The sequence below is a fragment of the Heterocephalus glaber genome, unplaced genomic scaffold (genome assembly GCF_053883595.1).
Source record: "Heterocephalus glaber isolate CG9 unplaced genomic scaffold, H.glaber_assembly_v1.0 deba00001538, whole genome shotgun sequence".
Classification (NCBI taxonomy): Eukaryota; Metazoa; Chordata; class Mammalia; order Rodentia; family Bathyergidae; genus Heterocephalus; species Heterocephalus glaber.
In genome coordinates, this window is record NW_028258333.1 from 35,228,350 (window position 1) to 35,243,841 (window position 15,492).

The 15,492-nt window shown below is 31.7% G+C and overlaps 1 protein-coding gene across 2 annotated transcripts in view; it reads left to right on the forward strand.

Moving 5' to 3' along the window:
- Window positions 1-15,492, forward strand: part of Ndufs4 (NADH:ubiquinone oxidoreductase subunit S4) — a 103,722-nt gene that overhangs the window by 44,481 nt on the left and 43,749 nt on the right. The gene's annotated exons all lie outside the window — the stretch shown is intronic.

The following is a 15,492-nucleotide window of genomic DNA, read 5'->3' on the forward strand; positions in this document are numbered from 1 at the left end:
TGTTTCGGATTCTTCTAGGAAATTGATTTGAGTTTGAATTTCTTAGAACATATGCAAATCTTAACTGTTTTCACAAAAGATAATTTTGTAAAGCACTATACACAGATATTGTCAGCTACAAATATTAAAATTAGGAAAGGCTTCTTCCATTGTGTGATATTTGTAAGTAGTAATTGGAACACTTTTTTCCTAATTAATTTTTTCTAATTAATATTGTTTTTTATTTTCTCTGTCACACTTCTAAGTTATGAGATGCATACTGGCACTATCTAAACTTAAGTTTATTAAGTTTTTCTGGAACCATCAGTGTTAACTTTATTAAATGTAAGTTTATGTACATTACACAAATACACCATTTCTTTGTGCACATCAGAGTTAAATTACAAGTAGTAATGAATAATCTTTTGTTCATCTGTAGTACATAGAATTTTGGCAACCATTACAAAATTTTTCAGTATGTTCTGTCACTTTAGATAATTTGATATTTATGCTTTTATTTTACAATAGCATGAAGGTTGTAGTATTTGCAACACTCTTAAAGAAATGAGAAAAAAATAAGTACTATAAGCATGCTTTTCATTTTATATATGGTTCACTATTTTCAGATATATACGTATGTGTCTCTTAACTACTCCCTTTGTAATGGCACTGCATTTCAAACTGTGAAGTAAATCATAAGTATTTTAAATATAGAAATAGCATTTTAAAAACTTATTTTTTTCCACATTTTTTATTAGAGCATATTGATTATACAGATTAATGGATTTCATTTTGGCAGATTTATACATGTACATAACATACTTGAATCATTTTCCTCCAACCATCCCGCCCAGTTTCACTTGGTTTTCTTGAGGGGGTGTTCAATGTATGTAATGTATTTTGATCATACTCATGCTCCCGTTTACCTACTCTTGTACCCTCTCCCCCTTCTTTACTTCCTCTTGTCTAATAACAGTCTCCCTTCTACTTTCTTTTCATCTTTTTAGATTGAATTGAATAGGGAGAACATTCAATACTTGTCTTTCTGAGTCTGGCTTATTTTGTTCAATGTGATGATCTTCAGATCCATTTTTCTGCAAATGATAAAATTATGTTCTTTTTTTATGGCTGAGTAATACTCCATTATATATACACTCCATTATATATATACACACACATATAATCTTTATCCATTTATCTGTTGTTGGGCATCTAGGCTGGTTCCCTATCTTGATTGACTATTGTATATTGTGCTACAGTAAACATGGGAATGCAGGTATATCTATGGGATGCTGACTTTTTAGGTATATATTAAGGATGGTAGCTGGATTAAATAGTAGTTCTATTTTTAGTTTTTTGAGGAGCTTCCATATTGATTTTCATAGTGGCTGTACTAATTTACATTCCCACTAGCAGCATGGGAGGGTTCTTTTCCCCCCACATCTTCACCAGCCTTTCTGACTGGGGTAAGATAGAATCTCAGTGTAGTTTTGATTTGCATTTCCCTAATGGCTAAAGATGTTGAACATTTTTTCATATACATTTTGGCCATTTGTAGTGCTTTTCTTGAGAAGTGTCTGTTCAGTTCTTTTGCCCATTTATTTATTGATTGGGCTTTTCTATTTTTACTTATTTATTTTTGATGTTAAGCTTTGTGAGTTCTTTATATTTTCTAATAGTAATCCTCTGTCAGAAGAATATCTGTCAAGATTTTTTTCTATTCTGTAGGTTGGCCCAGGCAAAGACTTCTTGAATAGGCTCCAATAGCACCAAAAATAATAGCAAGAACAACAAATGGGGCTACATCAAATAAAAAGTTTCTGCACAGCAAAGAAATAGCACTTTAATATTACTATTATGTAATATAAACCAATGTATTGGATTAGTGTACTATTTTTCTTAACTATCCAGAAGTAGATATTTGTGATATTTGAACCTGACACTGGATGGAAGCTAGGCTCCTAATTGAAATAAGGGCATTAGACATTATCATGATATCTGTTGAATATTCATATATAATGTATTTTAAAAATTGATATAGGTAATGCTCAGGGCTTAAGTATATGAGCTAGACTTAGTTAAGGATCAATTTTAATGGTTTTCTGTGTATTTCTTTTTTCTGAAAATGGATCATAGAAATTTAAAACTAGAAGGTAACTTTAGGTGTTACCTAATCATGTTACCAAATCTAGTTTTTTTGTTTTGTTTTTGGTACTGGGGAATTGAACTCAGGACCTTGTGCTTGAGAGGCAGGTATGGTGTCACTGAGCTAAATCCCCGGCCCTAGTTATTTTTAATTTTAAAAATAGTTTAACCTTTTGTTCAAGAGAAATCATATGTAGAAATCTAATAAGTAACAGATAAAAATTGAACTCTTAGAGTGGTGAGAGCTGAGGCAGGACATTAAGGAAGACTTTTAAGCCCCAGGTAGCCATCTGAGGAGACTTCATGGAGTGAGACTTGGAATAGTTTAATATTCTGCCATTTTTCAGTAGATTGAACAGCTGATTTTCTAACTTTGGTTTTTAAATTTCCACTTAATTTTTTTGTGAGGTTGCTTTTTGTATTACTGATCAGCCATAATTTTATTTGGCTGTTTGTTTTGTTTTTTGTTCTTTTATGAGACAGGGTCACGCTGTTATAGTCCAGTCAGGCTGGCCTTGAAGCTTGGTTTGTAGGCTGGGCTGGCTTTGAGCTCCAGACCCTCTTGTCTCAGCCTCCCAAGTGGTGGAGTTTACAGGGATGTGCCACTGCACCTGGTACTCAGCCACAATTTTAAAAAGCTCTTTCTTGTGAATAATCAGTTGTCTTTTCTACAAATGATGATGGAAAACATGTATATTTATATGCAGAGTTTAGAAAAGAACTTTGATCTATATCTGTGCCATACACAAAATTTAATTCTCAAGTCTTAAGTATAATCTTATGTTTCTAAGTTTCAAACCAAAATATCTAAAATTTCTAGAAGAAAATGTAAGAGATCTTTATTATTTTGGTTCAGTATTTTTTTAGGTATTTTGCCAAACATCTGTTTTTTAAATAAATTATAAAATTAGACTTTCTCACACCAAAACCTTCTGCTCTTTGAAAGGCATTGCTAGGAGCATGAAAAGATAAGCTACAGATGAGAGAAAGTATTCGCAAAATATATTTGACAAAAAATTATACCCAGAAAATATAAATGACACAAGCCAGCTTCATAAGACTATATACTGTATGATTTCATTTATTTGGCATTATAGAAGAGGCAAAACTCTAGGAATAGGAAATTGATCAATGATTTTTCAGGACTAGAAGGTAGGTCAGGAGGGGATAACTATAAAGGAACATGAGGAAATTGTGAAAGTGATGCATTATTGAAGTGGTGATTCTTTTGTCAAAATCTGTATTTCTACTCCTAAAAGAAAAACCACAAAATTGCACACTAGAAAGGACAAATTTTGTTTTAAATTGCATCACCTTATGAAAGGGGATAAAAATAATTGCTTGATTTGGTGGCAGTATACTTTTTAATGATTTCTATCCATTGATTCAAGGTCTACCCTCACAGCACATGTGTGCTGTTTTCTATGTAACAGCATTTGAAACACCTCTCTGGTAACCTGGTTCAGTTCTCAGGGTGCCTAAGATTTTTTTAGGAGGTCTACAAAGTTATTTTTATAATTATACTGTCTTTATTTGCCCTTATCACTTTGTTGACATTTACACTGATGGTACAAAGTAATTGTGATAAAACTCTTGGCATATTAGCATAAATAAAGGCAGTGTGGTGCCAGTAGTTATATCCTTCACCTCCATGCATAGTTTAAAGTAAAACATTTCTAGTTTTACTTAGTGAAGCAGTGAAAATTTTTAATTTAAGAAAATCTCAACCGTGTGTACACATCTTTTTATGTTTCATGTAGCAAAACAAGTACAGATAACACTTGTGCTATATACAGCACAATGACTGTCTTAAGGAAAAACCTTTGTATTACTTTCTGTTGGAAACTGAATTAGCCACTTTTTTTCATATTACAACTTTTAAATGACAAACTCCGATTATTCAGTCTTCAGTATATTGATGGCAGATATTTTCTTGAACATGAGCATATCACTCCAAGGAAATGTTGCCCATAGTAAAAGTCAAGTGAAAGTGAGAATTTTTGTAGAAGTTGATTCTACCACTGATCTGATTGATTTTGACACTTTCCTAGTAGTACTTAAAAACTTCTAAGTATGGAGATGACATTAACAGATGTGTTTTTTTATGTTATGTAATGAAATATCACGTACTATATTGATATTTGGAAGATGTGCATACCTCTGTGAGCCAGTATTTTCTGTATGACCAGTGCATGGTGTTATAAGTCATGAATGGGTAAAAGTTCCATTTAAAGTGCCAAAGATAGAAAAGTGGATTTTTAATGAACACACATAGAAAAAGAAAGATTTTAATGAACCCAAGTATGAAAATATTACAGCTACTAAAAATATTGCTTCATTTTCTAACTACGTATCTGTATGATGAACTTTATATATTATAATCAAAACAACTTAGCAGTTTCAACTCATGAACAGATGTTACAATTCAGCTGTCTACTCTTAAGCTAGACATTAAAGAGATTTTCAAAGTGCAAATTAATGTCACTCTTACTTGAGTTTTTAGATTTTGAAATCACTTATTTTTCATTAAAATGTTTATATTAATGTATAAATTGGCTTATTTTAAATTATTCAAATTTTTTCTTCTCTTTTACATTATTATATGGTAAATATCTCTGGATAGATTCATATAAACAAAATCTTATTGGAGACCCTTTAAGAATATAAAAGAAGGCCTTGAGGCCAAAAAATAATGTTCTCCCAAGTATTCTCTTTTCAGAATTAAACATCCCAGGAGTTTGATTTATTTCGCTTGAGTTCCAGGTAATTAATCATCTTGATTACCTTCCAGTTTCACTGAATCTCTTTATGTCACCATGATTTCTCATGATACTACAGATATGTTGCAGGGTGTGGTGGGAATTTTTGCCAGTATTCATTTTAATAACAGCAGTCCTAGTAAGACCACTTAAACTTTAGGCTCGCATGCTGCTTATGTGGATTTTATGGAGAGCTAAAACCTCAGACCCTTTTTGTATGTGTTCTGTTATCAAGTCTTTTTTATTTTCTCCAATCTTGAACATATGTTATTTATCATTTTTAATCGTTATTCTCAGATTCACTCAAAGGACATTTTACCAAGTGAAGCTTATTTTTTAAATTGTTATATCTTACATACAAAATTTAATAGAATATAATGAAGAAATTTTCATAGTGTTTTGTGTATGTTAGTACCAATATAAGTACAAAGAAAAAATTGTTTTCTTCTGAGTATCAACTGTATATTGACAGTATGTATCCAGTCTTTTCTTTGTAGACATAGAATGTAGAAGGGAAAAATCTGCCTAGCATTTTTCTAGTGTAAAGAATGCATTCTCACATTGTGGAACTAATATACAATATTGGCATTGTTAGAGAACAAATCCTCAGAGAATAAAATTGAAGTAATTCTGGATTACCATTAATAAAGAATCTTGTATCAGAATACATGGTAAATTTTTAATCAGTCACTTTTAATAAAGTCTTTTCTTGTGTATGAGCTGGCAACTAATCTTTTCATTTACTCTTGGAACTAATAAGAGTTTAAATATTGAAAGAAAACAAAATCTTTTTGTGTTTTGCACTATATTTTCAAATATGTGATACTTCCCACAGATAATAAGGAAAGATTACAAATGATTGTTTGCTTGGCCCTTAGTTTTTGTTGCAGAAGCAGTTGTGCCGTGGAGGCTGGGTAAAGAATGTCTCCGCCTTTGTGCTTTATTAACTTTTTTCCCCTTTATGTCTCTCCCACCCCAATCTCCTTTCAGTATATTTGATGAATACTCATGTCCAATGAACATGTTGTCTTTTTACATTCACTTCAACTATACAAAAGACAGAAGTTAAATTTGCAGTGTCTTTAAAGATTTTGAGTAGATGAGACCCCCAAAACCAAAGCACAAATTAAACGTACATAAGTGCTTTTGATTTAAGTATTCTAGTACATGTGTTTTATATACTGGTTTCTTGTCACAGTTCCCTTCTATCAACTATTTACTAGTGTAGTTAAAATATGAATACAAAAATAAAATGTATAGTTTCAGTTTATTAATGAAAATAATACAAAATCACCTTTAATAGTTGGTACATTAGTATATTTTGTAAAAGTTAAGTTGGCTGTTATCTTTTCATTATTCATTTATTCAATAAATGCTTACTGAGGACTTATATGTACCATGCATTATGCTTCTATGTTTATATCAGCCCTATAAATTGTCATTTATGTGCTTTGTTATTCTGTGTAAACACTTAACCACCACCTGTTTTAACTTTTACCAACAATACTATGCTTATTTATACATTTATCCTTAATTTAAATGCATGTGAAAAAGGAAACTTTTTAGTTAGCAGTTTATAAATCTTAAATCTTCTTTTAAGGGGTGGTGTTCAGTGGAGAAGGACAGCTGTCATTTTAAAGCTTCTTGGCAAATTATAGTACGCTGCTATTAATGTAAAATCCTTACATTTTGGACATTTTTAATAGTCTTAATATCTTTATTTAAAAATTAGGTGTTCATATAAAACAATGTTCTGAATGATGTCAATTTGTTGTACTTTAGTATTTAACAGTTTCTTCCAAATAACAATAAAACAGCAGTTAAAGCTTTATTGCTTGCAGGAAGTAAATGCTATTTGACTAATACGTGGTACAGCAAGCTCAATCACTGAGGCTTTAATGTCACTGTATTAGAAATCTGTATAAGCAAATTTAGTATAAATTTTTATCACTGTTTTTAAAATTTTTTCATGCCTTGTACTTCTTCTAAGAAATTTATAAAATCAAATGATTTTTGCAAGCCTTCAAAAATAAAACAATTTGCTAAGTATGTTTTTCTTCCTAATATACCAAAAGTTTGTAGATGAATGTATTTTATAAATGTGCAAATTTAAATTAGAAATTAGGTATTAGGTGACCTGCACAAATAGAAAAAACTCAGTTAAAGGCTTACATTTACTTTATTTGCTTTTTTTTTTAAGGGGTTAGTTTTCTTTTGGTGAGATTACTTTCTTTTGGTGTATGGAAGTGCTATCTGCTAGATTATAAGAAAGAGCAGTGTCTGCGATTGGGGTCATACAGCCTTCTAGCATCTCAAGTGTCTGTTTTGTCTGGACTTTACTCACGCAGCATTCTTGTGTAAAAATTTCAAGGCTTTAGTCTGGAGTACTGGGTCAAAGGATATGTCTCTTTGAAGGGTAGACAGGAGTTTTTTTATGTTTTATTCACTAAGTAGTATTTCATTTTACATCAAAGAATAGCAGCCTTTTGAGAACCTACCATGTTAGCAGTTTAGCGTGAGTCTTTTCTTTAAGACTTGCACTAAATATGGATGTTTCTTCAAAATTTTCAGTCTACATGAATGCATATTTATATTCTTCTGAGTAAGACTATAAAATAAGCTTTAAATGAATAAATAAAAGTAAATGTTGCAATATTTTAAAACAACTATAGTGTTTTACAGTGTAATTCCTTGTGTCAGTTTTTATGCTGTCCAAGCTATTGAGGAAAATTGGTGAATAGCCTTTAAGATTGGAGCCATACTACTAATTAAAATTCTAACTAATGACTACTCATTTTGGAAGCTAAATTTTGTAGTGGGATTCTTTTAATTGTCCTTTTTTTAGTACTATCACATATGGGGGAAGGGAAGATTGATTTTGAAAAAATTTCTAATACTCAAGTAACAAATTTTAAGACTTATTAAAGCTTGAAGGAAAGGTTCTTTCTGCACTTTTTGCAAAGGTTAATCAGTAAATATCTACCAACAGTATTAATCATGTAATACGTGATTGATTACATGTTTAAACTATTAAATTACATTTCATATTCCTATCCCAAGATATACTGTATATACCTAAGCATAGGAACTAATATTAAAATAGTTTTTATGCTTACAGATAAAACATGCTCTGAAATTATTGAAGTTTTATTTAAGTAGAACTGTTGGGTCATTTAAACTACAAATGTTTCTGCTTTCAATAAAGGCATAAGTTTTAATACAAGTAACAATGATGTTATTAAACAAGTTAATTTATTGTGTACAACCGTTTTAAATAAAATTTTATAGATAAACACAGAGTTTTGTTTTTGTTTTCTAAAATACATGCCCAATTAGAATAAGTTATTTTTACATATTATCAAGCTATGTAAAAGTTTTAAAATATTAGAAAAGAAGTGAATGTTAAAAATAAGTTTTTATATGCAAACAGGAACCATTAAAACTTAAAATTATCTTTCTATTATTTAAGTTGTTCAAAGAACAAAAGATCTTTCCTCTACAGTATTCAGCCATCTCTATTATCTGTGATTCTTCAGCAATTAAAGCAGATTTATTTTCTTCTTTGTTCCTACTTGGAATACTTGAACAATGCTGGAGAATTGAACTGACTGGAATGTTTTATCTTTCAAAAGCTTTAAAGTTCTATGTACCAATTAGCAAAATACAGTAAAGGTTTAAACTGTTAATAGCCACAACATCTTTAATGCATAGACCTGTAGTATGCTAGGGCTGTATAACAGTTCTCCATTGTATGTCTCTTTTAAGAAAAGTAACTGTGTCAGTTCTTTTCTTGCTTTACTACCTGCTGTGTATGGAAATTGTGTGCAGTACTTGACACTTGCTTTCAAGAATTTAAAATTCTTGCATGTTATTATGTAAAAGCCTTGGCTCTTAATAAAGTAGAATTGATAATATTTGTTTGGATTTTATATGAAAGTTTTTAGTCATATTTTAAAGATTACACAATTCATATGTGAAAATACATGATCAGTCTGTTACTTTTTAGTGAATTTAAGTATATCAGCTTTATATTATTTTTTTGCCAATTGCTTGTCTTTTTTTTGATTAACTGAATTCAGTTATTAAATTTATATTCGAGTATATAGATACCTGATGTTTTATTTTGCACTGTATTTAAACATAAGTTTTCATTGTTTTTGTTTTTGTTTTATTTTGATCCTGATTTCCTTGGTAGTATTTTGTTTTAGAGGTATGACTTTTTTAAATGGTCTACTTGCCAAATAATTTCAGAACTCAAAAGTTCATCCACATGCCCACCAATAACTTGTTAAAACTTCATGCTCATTTATACTAAGTTCTCGATGGAGGTAGTGGTGAAGAGTCAAGGTAGAAAAATAGGAATAGCATCTCTTAATGACAATTATTTATTCTTTTTATGTAATGTATCTTAGTGAATAGAAATAGAGCAATGGAAAGGAAAATGCAGACCTCACTGTTGAGGCTAGGAAACTTTGATTTTGTTTCTATGTTCAGGCTTTTTAATTTTACATGGCCTAGTCTCTGCTTCGATTCTACTCTTCAAAATAACTACCTGCAAGCTTGAAAGTGTGCATGTTTTACAAGATGGGTAAGTTTGAAAAATTAGGGCAGTGACCTGGAAACTTTACTGCGTACAATATACTGTGCCTCCACAAAACTGGCTCTTTATAAGGCATACTTTTCTAGAAATGTGTAAGTAGGGTTTTTTGTTCAGTTGCTATTTCATGTTTAATACATCTAAAGCTTTCAGTATATTGCGTGTTAGTTAAGGAAGGTTTTTATTTTAATGCTTCTAATAAAGTAGACATAAAAGCAATTTTAGTTTTTCTAAGCAACAGAGATATACCAAAATGTTTGACTTAGAATTCTAATTTAAACTGAAGAACTGAGGATCTGATTAGTGTGTTGATTTAATTTGTTACAGTGGCTACTATGTATATATTTTTTAATTAAAATCTATCAGTGAAAAATTTAAACCTAATTGGGTAGTTCGAGATTTGACATCGAAAGAATTAAAACCAGGTTCCTGGTTTAATAAGCATTGTAATATATTAAACATTCAAATATGGCTGCTATGGCCTCTGACTCAGATTAAAAGTCCTCTAGGACTAGTATTCTTCAATTAAGAAAATCTCTAGTTGTGAAGATACATGATCAAGAAAAAAATTTTTTTTATCTGTTTTAAAATGTCATTGTACTTTATCATTCATTCAATATTTTGAGCACCTATTATATACCATGTTTTAAACTCTAGAAATACACTAAAGACCCATATAAGAGGGTTATATTAGGAGTTTAAAAAAATAAGTAGCATTCATTTCATAAATTAATAAATGTTTTAGAAAAAGTAAAGCTAAATGATATAGAGAGTAGCTGGAGGTTCATTGGGGTAAGTGTTACTTAAATAGGGCAGTCAGTGAGAGCCACTTTGAGTTGATGAGGTACATGAATTAAGATCTGAATGATAGGAAAGAAGCTATGTGAGGACTCAAGGTAAGAGCATTTCAGATCGAAGAAAAGGCTAATGACCAAAAGTGTAAATTAGCTGATAGTAGTCAAAGAAGTGAAGGAAAGCTATGACATAAGAAAGGAAGCAAATGATATAATTAGATTGGAGATTTAGGCAGGGCTGGATCAGGTAAGAAGGCTCTTTAGATTCATGGTACGAAGTTTGAATTTTATTTTGCTTTTACTTTATTTTACCCCTTTATGGGGTTTGAAAAAGTGATTTGTTCTGCTTTACTGATTAGAAAAATGAGAATAGCTGTTACGGCTGGTCATTTCAAAGTAACTCAAAGGAAGTGGTTATTGGTTTGTTTCCATTTTGATTTACTCAGATGTTCTTTTTGATGTTCATGAAAAAATTTTTATGGTTTTCCAAAAGCTTTTTGCATAATTAAGTGATTGAATTCTTTTTAAAAAAAAACACTTTTTGTCTTTACATTTTTCTATTAAAAGAATTTTTGAATTTCAATTGCATTTTGAAGGGAAAGGAGTGCTAGCTATTGAATCCAGGATTACCTTTATACTAAGAGTGTGCTCTACCTCTGATGTACACCCCCCAACCCATGACATTACTTTTTGATCAAGGTCATATGGGGACTTGAAATAATAAATTCATCCCTTTCTAATATCCTACTCCCATGATCCTCTTCTGTTCTCTCCCTCCTCTCTTCTGGTCCCCCATCGCCACCATCACAAGGAGGAAAAGTTATAGCAGTTTGTTTTTATGGTCAAAGGAGACAAGAAAACAAAATGTTTTGGTTGAGCTGCTCTGCACCATTTAGATGCTGGCAGACCTCAAATATTGTACATTTAAACTCTACCTAATATATGGTTAATGCTTCAGCCAGTTGTCTGTCTCTTGGAATTTGCCTCTGTCCAACTTGTTTTGTACTCTCCCTTTATCTTTGTGACACTCTGTTCTTCTTTTGCTGACTATATAACTGACAGTTCTCTCCTTCTCTTGCTGCCTGTGCTACCCCCATTTGTTTTTTGTTTGTTCCTGTTTTTGTTTTTGTGTTTTTCTCTGTGTCCTTTCCCTGTTGGTTTGTTCTGATACTTTCTTGTTGTCATTCTTCTCTTTTTTCCACCCCCCACCTCCATGTTCTCCTGCCCTCGTTCTTCCTTTTCGCTCTTTCACATTTCTGTTTCTCTTTTTACTTTTTTTTTTTGGTACCAGGGATCGAACTCGGGTCCTTGTGCTTGCGCAGCAGTCAGCGAAACCACTGAGCTAAATCCCTGGTCCCTCTTTTTACTTCTTTCTTCCTCTCCATCTCCCAAAATGACTAGGTAGCTACATCAGCACTAGAGGGGAGAGACAGAGATGGCCCTATCCTTTTTTCTTTCATTGTTGCATTTCCCCTATTTAGAGAAATTTACTAACTGGGAAAAGAAATGCTATGATTTATACATTATTATTTTACTTGGAATTTTCACCCTGATGGAAAAGCATGAGGTAGTGCAAAGACCATGGACTTATAGACACAGCCTTAGATCTTTAATCCCCTCTCTCAGCTGTACAACAAGCCAGTTATTTAACTTAAGTGTCCTCATCTTTTTCTTTTTTTTTTTTGGTACTGGGGATCAAACTCCGATCCTTGTGCTTGTGGGGAAGGTAGCGGAACCACTGAGCTAAATCCCCAGCCCAAGTGTCCTCATCTTATTAAATGAAATTAATACCTTTTTAGGTTTCTTTTGAAATTTAATTTAAATATGTTAAACAGGAGGAAAACATAATAGCTTATTTATGTTCATCGCTCATTAAAAATTCTTTTCCGTACTTCTCCTCTCCCCCTTTGCAGTTAGTCTAGTGAGAGAAGCAACCTGAATTATAATTTTTATCCTTGATTCTGAATTGGGAACACCATTGTTCTGAATCATGTACTATTTAGATATTGATTTCTAGAGTATCTTGGAACAAAATGTTGGCCTTGATTGTATTGGTCTTACATATTCACTAGTATATGTGTATGTATATATAGTTGGTAATGATTTTTGTCATTTAACTTGCCTAACAGTCTGTGGTATTTTACTAAATTGCCTATGATATTACTACCTGTCATACATAGTTTTTAACAACCAATTTTGTGGTTCTTTGGTAGACATATTGATATATAATTATCCTTCCATTGAGAAATCTGTTTAGTCATTTGTAATTTATTTTTAGTGGTAGAAATTTGAAACCGTATCACTCTGTGTTATTATGTGTTATGCTGTGATAGCTATAATGTTACTAGGTGATAGGAATTTTTCAGTTCCATTGTAATGTTATTATGGGACCACTATCCAATATACAGCTTGTTGTTGATTAAATGTTGTCATTCAGGACTATATGAAAAAACACATTGTATGACATAAATATACAATTTTCTTGCCAATTAAAATAAAGACAGCTATTAAAAAATAGAAATATGTACAATTGTAGAAATATTACTTTGGAAATGATAAATATAAAGAAGAAAATTTAAATGACTTATAATCTGTCTTTGTCAATTTACATCCTTTTTATGTAAATATTTAAATAACATACAACATGTTTATACATGACATATATCATTTTATTCTTTTTTTAACTTTATTTACATAGTGTTATAAATCTTTCAGTCTTTAGAATTACTCAAAACACAATTATAAATGAATATATAATCTTCCATTTCATGACTACCATAATGCATCAGCCAACGTGCACTTGTTACACTGCAGGTTATTTACAGGTTTTTTCAGTTATTTACAATGATATAATGAACAGCTTTATACTTAAGTCTAACTTTATTACATCTTTTAGGATCAGGTCTTTGAATTGTGATTACCCAATAAAGGATCTAGCATTGGCATTTTAAATATTTGTTCACATTTAAAGATAATTGGTATAGAATATTTTTGGAGAAGTTTTACCAGTCGACGCTAAATATTTATGGAGACATGACTCTTCATAGCCTGTAGTTTTAGTATACAGAGTCCATGATTCAGCTCAGTCTAAGTTGTTCAGTTTCTGATATATGGAGCATAGCAAATTCTACCTAATAGATGTATCCCATATGTCTAAGATTTAGAAAACATCCATAAATGATGTAGCATTAAATTAGAAAATACTTCAAAGCTTAGTACATGCCAAGGATCAACAGTAGGGTCTTAGTTATCATTGTACTATAAATTTATAATACCCCATTTGGTAAGATTTCTATCAGAGATATATAAAGTAGTCCAGTGCATACTAACTTGTGCTACATGAGTGTTAACTGTAGTTGTTGCTAGTACATTACTGTGACTATTAGTGTTTTATAATGCATTGTAACAGTGTTGTAACAGTTTGTATAAAAAAATGTATCTGAAAATTAATGAAACTTTCTTCCTAAATCTTACATGTTAATGTTCTTTGTTCATTTTAGTGAAGTACCTACTCTGTATTATTTCAGATTTGAAATTTCTTGATACTTTTTTATTATCTAGAATATGGGTTTTTGGTTTTTTTTTTACTTAAATTCTTTTATTGGTACATTTTAGGTATACAACACATTTACATTTCTCATTGGGAACTTGTACCTTTATATGATGCATCTTGGTTTTTAGGTTTTCCCCATTCCTAGCCCTCCCTTCATGCCCTCCACCCTTCCCTATTTACAAAGACTTTATTTCCATTTTTTCCATTTCTCATCATTTTTTCCTTTCCCTTCTTTCCTTTCCCCTGCCCCTCCCACTACCCCTACCCCTTTGGACCTTTTCTTCCTATTTTACATTATCGATTATTCGTTCTAATCATTGGTACATTTTAGCTATACAATATAATGACATTCATCCTTGGAAATGTGTACCTTTACATAATCTCTCTTGGTTCTTACTTTTCACCCTTGCCCAGCCCTCCCTTCAACCCCTCCATTCCTCCCTATTTACAAAGATTTTGTTCCTAGTTTTCCATTTTCTCATATTAATTCCATTCCCTTCTTTCCTTTCCCTTACCCCTCCCACTTCCTTCCCCTTTGCCCCTTTTCTTCCTATTTCACATTACCTATTATACATTTTAGTCCTTATTTACACTTTCAGTTTCTCACACCAGAGAAACTATTTGGTATTTATACGTGTGTGTCCTCTTTATTTCACTTAAGAGTATCGCCTCAATGTGCATCCATTTAGCTATAAATGTCTCTAGTTTCTCATTTTTTATGGCTGAGTAGTACTCCATTTTATTAAAAAAACACATTTTCTTTATCCAGTCTCCAGTTGATGGGCATTTGGGCTGTTTCCAAGTTTTAGCTATTACAAACTGCGCTGCTATGAACATGGGTGCACATATATCACAATGGTATGATTCTTTTAATTCTTTGGGGAAGATTCTCAGCAGTGGAATAGCGGGGTCAAATGGGACTTCCAGTCCTAGTTCTTTGAGGTATCTCCATACTGATTTCCACAGTGGTTGCACCAGTCTACACTCCCACCAGCGGTGGAGCAGGGTTCCTCTTTCCCCACAGCCCTGCCAGCATTTGTTATTGGTTGATTTCATGACAGCAGCCGCTCTTTCTGGAGTGAAGTGGAATCTCAGCATTGTTTTCATTTGCATCTCTCGAATGACCAGTGATGTTGAACATCTTTTCATGTATTTATTTGCTATTTCTACTTCTTTGTCTGAGAAATGTCTGTTCATTTCAGATGCTCATTTTTGGATTGGGTCTTGGGTTTTTGGTTTTTTCAGTGCTGGGGATCAAACCCAAGGCCTCACACATACTAGGTAGGTGCTTCACCACTGAGCCACAACTCTAATCGCAGGTCTATGTCCTAATTAATATTTTATGGATCTTTGGAAAGAACCTGCATTCTCCAGTTTTTGAATTTAGTATTCTATAAATTTCACTGAAATTTTAATTTGATAGTGTTGTTCACATTTTCTATATTCTTACTGGTATTTTAGTTTACATTTTCCCTCAGTTCCAAAAAGAGAAGTGTTAACAACTCAAACTATATTTTATCTGTTGCTGTCATTAGTTAGATCACATTTTTGCTTCACTTATTTTGAAGCTCTATTATTAGATGCATAAACATTGAAAATTGTTGCATGTTCTTCATGAGTTATTCTGGTGTTACCTTGTTCTGAAGTCTTTGATATTAATATAAC